General features: G+C 41.2%; 1 pseudogene across 1 annotated transcript in view; it reads left to right on the top strand.

The window, feature by feature from the left end:
- The window catches only part of LOC109870220 (calcium-activated potassium channel subunit alpha-1-like), a 222,277-nt pseudogene extending 210,190 nt beyond the window's left edge, over window positions 1–12,087 (top strand). Inside the window, exons 26-30 of the transcript XR_004205441.1 lie at window positions 1,299–1,429; window positions 3,643–3,837; window positions 5,721–5,848; window positions 6,218–6,439; window positions 11,177–12,087. The product of XR_004205441.1 is annotated as a calcium-activated potassium channel subunit alpha-1-like (transcript). The remainder of the gene's footprint in view (window positions 1–1,298; window positions 1,430–3,642; window positions 3,838–5,720; window positions 5,849–6,217; window positions 6,440–11,176) is intronic.
- Window positions 12,088–12,332: the final 245 nt, after the last annotated feature.

Raw genomic sequence — 12,332 nt, 5'->3', positions numbered from 1 at the left:
TATCATCTTAGTTCTGTTTCCATAGTATCATAGTAGTTCTGTTTCCATAGTATCATCTTAGTTCTGTTTCCATAGTAGTTCTGTTTCCATAGTATCATCTTAGTTCTGTTTCCATAGTAGTTCTGTTTCCATAGTATCATCTTAGTTCTGTTTCCATAGTATCATCTTAGTTCTGTTTCTATTGTATCATAGTTCGGTCTCCATAGTATCATAGTTCTGTTTCCATGGTATCATAGTTATGTTTCCACAGTATCATCTTAGTTCTGTTTCCATAGTATCATCTTAGTTCTGTTTCCATAGTATCATCTTAGATCTGTTTCCATAGTAGCATCTTAGTTCTGTTTCCGTAGTATCATCTTAGTTCTGTTTCCATAGTATCATCTTAGTTCTGTTTCCATAGTATCATCTTAGTTCTGTTTCCATAGTAGTTCTGTTTCCATTAGAGCATCTTATCTCTGTTTCCGTAGTAGCATCTTAGTTCGGGTTCCATAGTAGCGTCTTAGGTCTGTTTCCATAGTACCATCTTAGTTGTTCATTGATAATTTCTCTTGCCAATGACCTTCCTTTCATCTGACTCTTGTCAGGTCTGGCTGTCAATACTTTCTTTTTTAAAGCTCTAGGTGTTTTTTGTGCTCAAAGGTGTGTTTAAAAAAATATTAACATATTATTTTCAAATGAATAACTTTAGCTGGACCTATAGCTATACTTACAAGACTTAACAACATCTTATTGATGTTGTTGATACGGTTGAAGATTGAAATTGTTGAAATTCAAAGCTTCAGTCTTTTAATGTGCATGAAGTCATGAGTCCATGAATGGCCTGGGGATATGGGTTGTAATACTGTAGATGACCACAAAGCCAACCAGAGACAAAACGCGCACACATACAATATGTTTGCTTCCATGGAGGATGCCTGTAAATATTTGAGATCTTCTCCAAGTAAACACATGATTTGAATTCCTACGTATTAAATCTCCTCTGACTCTTTTAACAATCCATATCCACAACCATTGACTGTTTAAAGCAATCCCTCTGTGCCATCTGGCATTGTCTACGTTCTCTGACTGAATCTGTGATGCTTCAGAATCGCTGTATTACGTGAATAATGTCTGAGATTATGGCTGTGTGTAAAAGTATATGTTATGCATGATAACTATTTCCTGCAGGATGGTTAAGCTGTTGATCAGATTTTAGTTATAGCGTACTGTATGTTGAACAGCCTGACTGTCATGCTATACTACAACACTGTAGTATCATACACATCAATAAGTCCATATTTTAATGTCTTCCCCACCAGTGAATGACTCCAATGTTCAGTTCCTGGACCAGGATGACGACGACGACCCTGACACAGAGTTGTACCTCACTCAGCCCTTCGCCTGTGGGACGGCTTTCGCAGTGAGCGTGCTGGATTCCCTGATGAGTGCTGTAAGACATGCACTAACTACACACTACACAGACTTTTTCAAATCAAATCAACATTTTATTTTTCTCACGTACACATGGTTAGCAGATGTTATTTGCGAGTGTAGCGAAATGCTAACGTTTGGCTCCCCTGAGCATTTGCCTATATAGGCTTTAGCAAGGTGGGCTCACACAGCATTGTGGCTTGCCAGAGACGCGGTTTCAGACCCCAAGAGACCCAGTTTCTGACCCCAAGAGACCCGGTTTCAGACCCAATGAGACCTGGTTTCAGATCCAAAGAGACCTGGTTTCAGACCCAAAGAGACCCGGTTTCTGACCCAAAGAGACCCGGTTTCAGACTCCAGCAAAGAGCTTGTGGTTTCCAGATTTTATACCATAAATGCTTAACAAAAGAAATCGGTTAATAGGAATGGGAAACTATAGATGTTAAGGTAACACTTTATTTTAAGGCCTTTATTATGTCTTGTTTGTTTAATGAGGTTATTAAGCATTTTATTTCAACTTAAATGTTGGTTGTATGGCATACTGTATATGAGAGGAGGCGGGCCTCTTTCTGTCCAATGACGTCATTTCTGGAAAAAAAGTTTGGCAAGTAAACATATGGTCACACTTTAGACCAGGGAACACATATAGTGGTACTATGCCCTTATTAGCCCCACATTGAGACAGCTTACTAACAGCCTGTTTCTTGTGTAACTCGCTCTTTATTAACTAGTAATAAGCATTTATTGTAACTAACAATGAGGTTATTAAGGACTGGCCAGTAATAGACATGACTTATGTTTGAACACTAATAGATGGTTTATAAGACCTAATAAAGGCCTTATAAGCTAATTACATACACCCTTATAAGACCTAATAAAGGCCTTATAAGCTAATTACATACACCCTTATAAGACCTAATAAAGGCCTTATAAGCTAATTACATACACCCTTATAAGACCTAATAAAGGCCTTATAAGCTAATTACATACACCCTTATAAGACCTAATAAAGGCCTTATAAGCTAATTACATACACCCTTATAAGACCTAATAAAGGCCTTATAAGCTAATTACATACACCCTTATAAGACCTAATAAAGGCCTTATAAGCTAATTACATACACCCTTATAAGACCTAATAAAGGCCTTATAAGCTAATTACATACACCCTTATAAGACCTAATAAAGGCCTTATAAGCTAATTACATACACCCTTATAAGACCTAATAAAGGCCTTATAAGCTAATTACATACACCCTTATAAGACCTAATAAAGGCCTTATAAGCTAATTACATACACACTTATAAGACATAATAAAGGCCTTATAAGCTAATTACATACACCCTTATAAGACCTAATAAAGGCCTTATAAGCTACTTATATACACACTTATAATCCACCAATTTGTGTCTAATATGTGTACCTTCAAGTGTTACTGATGTTACTGACTAAAAGGTCTCTACACAGACATCATCAAACCAAGAAAGGTCTTAATGGAATCCCATTGGGACAATAAAATGTTATGTCCCCGTGGTTAAAAAAAACAAAAAGACTCCAAGATGACATACAAGAAAGCCTGGCACTTTACCTGGTACGATGGCTTCATCTGTCTGTCTTTCACTTTGACTGAGGCTGGAACAGAAGCTGCCTTTAAGTGTGTTTCGGTGTAGACAAAGGTCATGTTACCTAATAGACAAGGCTCATCCGTCATTCTACTCTGGAGCCCTGACAGCATCCCAGACAGGGAACATGTTCCTGTGTAGAACAAGCAAGGACAGGCAGGCAGACAGGCAGACAGACAGGCAGGCAGGCAGGCGGGCAGGCGGGCGTGCGGGCAGAGACAGACAGACAGACAGACAGACCAGAGAAAGAAGAAGACCTGAACATGTTCACTAAATCTACAGTGTTGTAATGAACTAACACAGGGTTGTTACATACTCCCCACCACTACTGTCCCTTCTCTATCCAAACCCTTCATTCTTACCAGTCCTAAGAGTACCTCAACAGCATGAATATGTGTAGAAACAAGTCACTGTGGCTCTGCCTGGCGGTAGAGGGAGAGAGAGCGCGCGAGAGAGAGAGAGAGAGATAGAGAGAGAGAGAGAGTAACCTGCAGTAATTGGAATTTCTTCAGGCCTAAATGGCTGGCTGCATGTCATGGATTCATGCTTAACAATCTCTCCCTCTTGCTCACTCTCTCTCTCTCTCTCTTGTCTCATTCATTGTTTCAGACATACTTCAATGATAATATCCTCACCCTGATCCGGACGCTGGTAACAGGGGGGGCCACCCCGGAGCTGGAGGGTCTGTTGGCGGAGGAGAACGCATTACGAGGAGGCTACAGCACGCCGCAGACCCTCGCTAACCGGGACAGGTGTCGTGTTGCACAGTTAGCTTTGTACGACGGGCCTTTCGCTGACTTGGGGGTAAGTGACTGGTTGTGTTTTGTCACCTCTGCTTGCAGTACAGAAAAGTCCTTCAGGACTGTTTACTCACTGAGGCCAGTAGGGGAGAACAAGGCATGTAGAGGAGGCTGAATGATACATCCTGGCCTCTGTGGTTGTAGAGGAGGCTGAATGATATATCCTGGCCTCTGTGGTTGAAGAGGAGGCTTTATGATATATCCTGGCCTCTGTGGTTGCAGAGGAGGCTGAATGATATATCCTGACCTCTGTGGTTGTAGAGGAGGCTTTATGATATATCCTGGCCTCTGTGGTTGTAGAGGAGGCTGAATGATATATCCTGGCCTCTGTGGTTGTAGAGGAGGCAGAATGATATATCCTGACCTCTGTGGTTGTAGAGGAGGCTTTATGATATATCCTGGCCTCTGTGGTTGTAGAGGAGGCAGAATGATATATCCTGGCCTCCGTGGTTGTAGAGGAGGCTTTATGATATATCCTGGCCTCCGTGGTTGTAGAGGAGGCAGAATGATATATCCTGGCCTCCGTGGTTGTAGAGGAGGCAGAATGATATATCCTGGCCTCCGTGGTTGTAGAGGAGGCAGAATGATATATCCTGGCCTCTGTGGTATGCTGAACCATACATATCAAGTGGATCCAGTGTATGTAATGAAATGTGAGGCTCATTTTCAGAGGCTACTGTGTGTCAATGTGGATGGACATAAATCTACAGTAGTTTCCAGAGAAATCACAAAAGGAATTCCACAAGACAATTTATATGAATCATATAGGGACAAGCTGTGAGTTAAAAAATTGAAAACTTAACATTAAAAACTTCTTAGGGATTAGATCCCGTTAACGGGATTGATTTGACAACATCCGGTGACATGGCAGAGCGCCACATTCAAATTAAATTATTAGAAATATTTAACTTTCATACAATCACAAGTGCAATACACCAAATTAAAGCTTTACTTCTTGTTAATCCAGCCACTGTGTCAGATTTCGAAAAAAAACGGCTTTATGGCGAAAGCAAACCATGCTATTATCTTAGGACAGCACCCCATCAAACAAACACAGACAATCATATTTCAACCCGCCAGGCTCGACACAGAACTCACAAATAACGATATAATTCATGCCTTACCTTTGAAGAGCTTCTTCTGTTGGCACTCCAATATGTCCCGTAAACATCACAAATGGTCATTTTGTTCGATAAATTCCGTCATTATATCTCCAAAATGTCCATTTATTTGGCGCGTTTGATTCTGAAAAACACTGGTTCCAACTTGCCCGACATGACTACACATTATCTAATAAGTTACCGGTAAACTTTATTCAAACATTTCAAACAACTTTCCTAATCCAACTTGAGTTTTTTGGGGGGAAATCATCGATAACATTTAAGACGGGATAAACTGCATTTAATATCAGATAAAAACAGTGGAGCGAGCTTTCAGGTTGCGCGTCCCCCAACCACAACAGTACACTTAGCTATCCATCCAGATAGGAAATGGCTACTTCTTCATTACTCAAAGGAAAAACATCAACCAATTTCTAAAGACTGTTGACATCTAGTGGAAGCAATAGGAACTGCAATTAAGTGCCTTAGAAATCTAGATCCACATAGAAAACTCATTTGAAAACACTGTCCCCTCAACAAAAAAAATCCTGTATGGTTTGTCCTCAGGGTTTTGCCTGCCAAATAAGTTATGTTATACTCACAGACATGATTCAAACAGTTGTAGAACCTTCAGAGTGTTTTCTATCCAAATCTACTGATAATATGCATATCCCAGCTTCTGAGCCTGAGTAGCAGGCAGTTTACTTTGGGCACGCTTTTCATCCGGACGTGAAAATACCACCCCCTTGCCTAGAGAGGTTAAACTTTTTGCTTCTCTGTCTTCCAGGATGGTGGTTGCTACGGTGACTTGTTTTGTAAAGCGTTAAAAACATACAACATGCTTTGCTTCGGAATTTACCGATTGAGGGACGCCCATCTAAACACACAAAGTCATACAAGTCAATGCACTAAACGGTGAGTATGTTAGGAGGTGAGTTACTGTCAACACATTGTCCACTAGAATAACTGTAGATGGCTCATTTTTATACATTTGGATAAATCGATAACTTCATATTGATTACTGTATCTACATTTGCCCGGCCAACATTGTAAATAAGAATTTAGTTTGTAACTGACATGCCTGCTAATATTAAGGACTATTAAGGACATGAATAGATTCTCTCCTCTCCTCTCCTCTCCTCTCCTCTCCTCTCCTCTCCTCTCCTCTCCTCTCCTCTCCTCTCCTCTCCTCTCCTCTCCTCTCCTCTCCTCTCCTCTCCTCTCCTCTCCTCTCCTCTCCTCTCCTCTCCTCTCCTCTCTCTCTCCTCTCTCTCTCCTCTCCAGATATGTAATAACCAACCCACCGTATGGTTTTGAGCTGGTGCCATCAGACCTGATCTTCTGCCTGATGCAGTTTGACCACAACGCGGGTCAGTCCCAGGCCAGCCTCACCCATAGCTCCCACTCCTCCCATTCCTCCAGCAAAAAGAGCTCCTCCGTCCATTCTATCCCCGCCACCAACCGCACCAACCGCGCCAAGAGCAGGGACTCACGGGATAAACAAAAGTATGTGATTCCTCTAAAGATGTCTGCGTCCCAAATGGCAAACCCTATTTCCGATTTAGTACACTACTTTTGACCAGAGCCCTATGTGTTCTAGTCAAAAGTAGCGCACAACAAAGAAAGTAAGGATGCCATTTGGGACATAGAGAACGTGTCTGTTTGTATTTGTCCAGTAGTGAACTGCCTGTTATGAAGTTCTGCATTTCTTATCATTTCTAAATAATCTAGTGTTTATTCTCACTGATTGCTCTATAACAGAGAAGTCAAAATGGCACATAGATCACCTCATCTCGATGACAGCAGAAAATAATGCAGAATAACAAATTAAAATTCATGTAATCTATTAACAAGGAACTATTAATAATTATTATTTTGTGTTGTGGTCTCCTTGAGAATACTAAAGTTGAAGTATGGGTTTACAGGATATCTTGAACATTTACTGAGGTTGCTGAGTGAATACTACTGTGGTTAGTATTGTGGGTGAGACTATACATAGACATCCAAGCTTGTTTTTTGTTTATCCTGTATTTCTTGTAATCACACTTTTAAAAGAGAATGCTAATATTAGATTAGATTTTGTTATGGAATTTGCACGTTTTTCATACATATTTGGGATTTACAGCGAAATCAAAAAGAAGTATTGTGCATAGCATGGACAACTCTCAGAATGCTTTGGAAACAAGCATGGACAACTCTCAGAATGCTTTGGAAACAAGCATGGACATTCTGTAGTTGATGTGCACGTGTATACACATGCAGTGTACATGCTGTAGTTGATGTGCACGTGTATACACATGCAGTGTACATGCTGTAGTTGATGTGCACGTGTATACACATGCAGTGTACATGCTGTAGTTGATGTGCACGTGTATACACATGCAGTGTACATGCTGTAGTTGATGTGCACGTGTATACACATGCAGTGTACATGCTGTAGTTGATGTGCACGTGTATACACATGCAGTGTACATGCTGTAGTTGATGTGCACGTGTATACACATGCAGTGTACATGCTGTAGTTGATGTGCACGTGTATACACATGCAGTGTACATGCTGTAGTTGATGTGCACGTGTATACACATGCAGTGTACATGCTGTAGTTGATGTGCACGTGTATACACATGCAGTGTACATGCTGTAGTTGATGTGCACGTGTATACACATGCAGTGTACATGCTGTAGTTGATGTACACGTGTATACACATGCAGTGTACATGCTGTAGTTGATGTGCACGTGTATACACATGCAGTGTACATGCTGTAGTTGATGTGCACGTGTATACACATGCAGTGTACATGCTGTAGTTGATGTGCACGTGTATACACATGCAGTGTACATGCTGTAGTTGATGTGCACGTGTATACACATGCAGTGTACATGCTGTAGTTGATGTGCACGTGTATACACATGCAGTGTACATGCTGTAGTTGATGTGCACGTGTATACACATGCAGTGTACATGCTGTAGTTGATGTACATGTGTATACACATGCAGTGTACATGCTGTAGTTGATGTACATGTGTATACACATGCAGTGTACATGCTGTAGTTGATGTACACGTGTATACACATGCAGTGTACATGCTGTAGTTGATGTACATGTGTATACACATGCAGTGTACATGCTGTAGTTGATGTACATGTGTATACACATGCAGTGTACATGCTGTAGTTGATGTACACGTGTATACACATGCAGTGTACATGCTGTAGTTGATGTGCACGTGTATACACATGCAGTGTACATGCTGTAGCATCAATGTATACCATTTTAAGCAGCAAAATGAGTTGAAACCATGTTACCATGTACACTTTGATGTATTCAGAACATGAGCAACTTTTTGATGGGATGCGAGTTATTAAGCTAGCTTGCTTGCCCGATTGCTAGTACTTTCCAAACCAGGCTAGTAGAAAAAAATAAAAAAATAACGCATGCCGCAGAATTTGGACCTGAATTGTACCCAGTCCAGTCTACTATCCCAGCCAGCCAGCGTTTTTAGACATGTGGTTTTAACATGTACGGTTCTAGGTCAGCCCATTCCCCCCCGAAGTCAGTCTTCTTATCAATTGCATGCAAGAATGTCTTCTGTGTTGTCTTAGGAATTCAGTATTCTCTGTGTTGATCTCACCAACTCCCCCCCCCCACCCCACATTGTCTCATCATTTTACAAAGTAATGTCTTCTGTGTTGTCTTAGGAATTCAGCATTCTCTGTGTTGATCCCACCCCCTCCCCACATTGTCTCATAATTTTACAAAGTAATGTCTTCTGTGTTGTCTTAGGAATTCAGCATTCTCTGTGTTGATCCCACCCCCCACCCCCTCCCCACATTGTCTCATAATTTTACAAAGTAATGTCTTCTGTGTTGTCTTAGGAATTCAGTATTCTCTGTGTTGATCTCACCCCCCCTCCCCACATTGTCTCATCATTTTACAAAGTAATGTCTTCTGTGTTGTCTTAGGAATTCAGCATTCTCTGTGTTGATCTCACCCCCCCCCCCATTTGTCTCATCATTTTACAAAGTAATGTCTTCTGTGTTGTCTTAGGAATTCAGCATTCTCTGTGTTGATCCCACCCCCCACCCCCTCCCCACATTGTCTCATAATTTTACAAAGTAATGTCTTCTGTGTTGTCTTAGGAATTCAGCATTCTCTGTGTTGATCCCACCCCCCACCCCCTCCCCACATTGTCTCATCATTTTACAAAGTAATGTCTTCTGTGTTGTCTTAGGAATTCAGTATTCTCTGTGTTGATCTCACCCCCCCTCCCCACATTGTCTCATCATTTTACAAAGTAATGTCTTCTGTGTTGTCTTAGGAATTCAGCATTCTCTGTGTTGATCTCACCCCCCCCCCCTCCCCACATTGTCTCATAATTTTACAAAGTAATGTCTTCTGTGTTGTCTTAGGAATTCAGCATTCTCTGTGTTGTCCTCACCCCCCCCCACATTGTCTCATCATTTTACAAAGTAATTAAATACATTTGTATAGAATTCCATTCCCAGACATTTCTTCATTGCTTATTACCGTAACTCAACCATAGTCTCTTGTATATTGTTAATTATCTTTATGGAGTCAGATAAACATTTTAATAGACTAATTGCTTAGTCTTATTACGATTATGTAAGGTGTATATATATATAATATATACTTTATATTTCAAATATTACTACACTACATGGCGGCTGTTTGTCTTACATAGTTTATGCTTCTTTTTCTAAAATGCAACAAGGATGAATAGAATGGGCCAAGGTATGGATGTGATGAATGAATATGCATGAAGTAGAAAATGGCAGGGGGGGGCAAAGAAACTTCTGGTGTTTCTGATATAGCTGCCTCACCCAACAGTATCCCAGACCTGCATGGCTATAAGCTCATCATCGGTCCCTCTTTAATACGACAGGATGGATCCTTTTATACAACCACACCAAATGGTTTAATGCCACTTTGATCTGTTTTCAGACAAATGATACTTCAAACAAACTAGAGTAAATGATTTCAACCGTTCTATATCTTTCCATACCAACCACCATATGTTTCTGTGAAAATGCTCTTGTTAGGAGAATGTTGTTGAATAAGTCATTGAATAATTTATTATATACAGTGCGGATATCAAATCAATTGTCAACTTGTCTTGTATTTGTAATTGGATCCTCACAAGGCAGGTTACATCAAGCCAAAGAGTGAATCCCCTCGTATAATAAAACACAAAGGATATTAGAATGATTTCAAACCTTGACTAAAACTGTATTGATCAATGATGGGTCCATGGGCCTCCCGGGTGGCGCAGTGGTTAAGGGCGTGCAAGGTTTGAAATCATTCTAATATCTGTGCCACCAGAGACTCTGGGAGGTCCGTGGGGTGACGCACAGCGTCATTTAGGTTAGGGAGGGATTGGCCGGTAGGGATATCCTTGTCTCATCGCGCACCAGCGACTCCTGTGGCGGGCAGGGCGCAGTGCACGCTAACCGAGGCCCATGGTGTTTCCTCCGACACATTGGTGCGGCTGGCTTCCGGGTTGGATGCACTCTGTGTTAGGAAGCAGTGTGGCTTGGTTGGGTTGTGTATCTCCCAAGCCCGTACGGGCATTGTAGCGATATGACAAGATAGTAGCTACTAACAATTGGATACCATGAAATTGGGGAGAAAAAAGGGGGTAAAATTTTAAACCCCCCCCCCCCCCCCCCCCCCCAAAAGAAAAAAATGATGGGTCCATTTCCAACTTCCCCAGATTAATACTGTAGGCTGTATGCACTGAATTTTTCTCTTTTTGTTCTATGACCTAATACCTTTTTCCCCGCACTAATGGTTAGAGCCTGTAAGTAAGCATTTCACTGTTGTATTCGGCGCATGTGACAAATAAACTTTGATTTGATTTGATGCCACAATATGAGATATTTGCATTGCATGACCGCTGACCGATACAACAGCATGGCGAACTACTGTATTAAAAAGAGCTTGCATTGTTCACTCGCTGACGTTAGGCAATGGGTCCTATTCAGAGTAAATCGTACTTATTTGGAATGCTAATGAAATAGCTAGTAATCACTTTGAAAACAGTGATTACGTCCCAAATGGCACAATATTATATAGGGCACTACCTTTGACCAGACCCCTATGGGCACTGGTCAAACGAAGTGCACTGCATAAGGAGCAGGGGACCATTTGGAGTGGAACCAGTAACATCCACAAACCATTAACTGTTTGATTCCCCCCCCCCCCCCCCCATTGTTTCTCAGAAAAGACATGCTTCATAGATGAGCCTGAGAACGCAGCCTACCCCAGGAAGTCACACTCTAGTCACACAGCCAACCACCAGGTCAACCACCAGGTCAACCAGAACCCTTACAAATCCACCAACAACCTCATCCCGTCCATCAGAGAGGTGGAGGACGAATACTGAACTACAGAACCCAATGTTGAAACCTACCGTACAACCCACCTGGAGAACACCTGGAACTAGAACCCAAGAACAGCTAGAACCCTCCTACAGAACACCTGGAACTAGAACCCCAAACCAGCTAGAACCCACCTACAGAACACCTGGAACTAGAACACAAGAACAGCTAGAACCCACTTACAGAACACCTGGAACTAGAACCCAAGAACAGCTAGAACCCAACTAGAGAACGCATGGAACTAGAACACAAGAACAGCTAGAACCCACCTAGAGAATGCATGGAACTCCACCCTGATCCAAGTGGAACTGGAATCTGAAGAACAATTTAAAGCTAGGATCCTTAGTTGCTACATCAATTTATGGACTTTATAAATGAATGATCAAAACGTCAATGCTGCATAATAAACCTCATGGAAAAGTGCGTATGTACAGTAGCTACAGTAACATCATATCAACAGGCTTCTTGACATGTTTTATACAGATAAATATGTAAATGAAGTAATAGACATATAATATACAATCAGATGTCAATCAGATGTACAAGTCAGTCAGTCACTAATGCTAACACTGTAGTTTACACAGCCAGTTCCATAGTGACCAGACTCCATCAGTTTAACCATTTTGGAGAATGAGGGTCGCTTCAGTCAGAGTAGCAAAGCAACGCAATGCCAGATAACATATGATGAAACATTATAATAGAGTGTTATCAAACTGGACTGATTATTTGCCAATAAAAACCATATATACGTTGTTGACTTTCATTTGTACAATGACATTTCAAGACTGACACGTATCGACTGATGTATCCAGGATTGGATAGTCATACTGCTTCCATGGGGTTTTTGGCAAACCTGGTAAGATTCAATACAAAACAATGGTATATGATATGACGGTCTTTTCTGTTAAACGCAGTCCCACACCAATTATATTATTAGCGGATCGTTTGTGGAACATTCATTGGGATGAGAGTAAAATCACCATCTATATTTGTGGTT

The sequence above is a fragment of the Oncorhynchus kisutch genome, linkage group LG25, assembly GCF_002021735.2.
Source record: "Oncorhynchus kisutch isolate 150728-3 linkage group LG25, Okis_V2, whole genome shotgun sequence".
NCBI lineage: Eukaryota > Metazoa > Chordata > Actinopteri > Salmoniformes > Salmonidae > Oncorhynchus > Oncorhynchus kisutch.
This window is presented reverse-complemented; position numbering and strand designations above follow the sequence as displayed.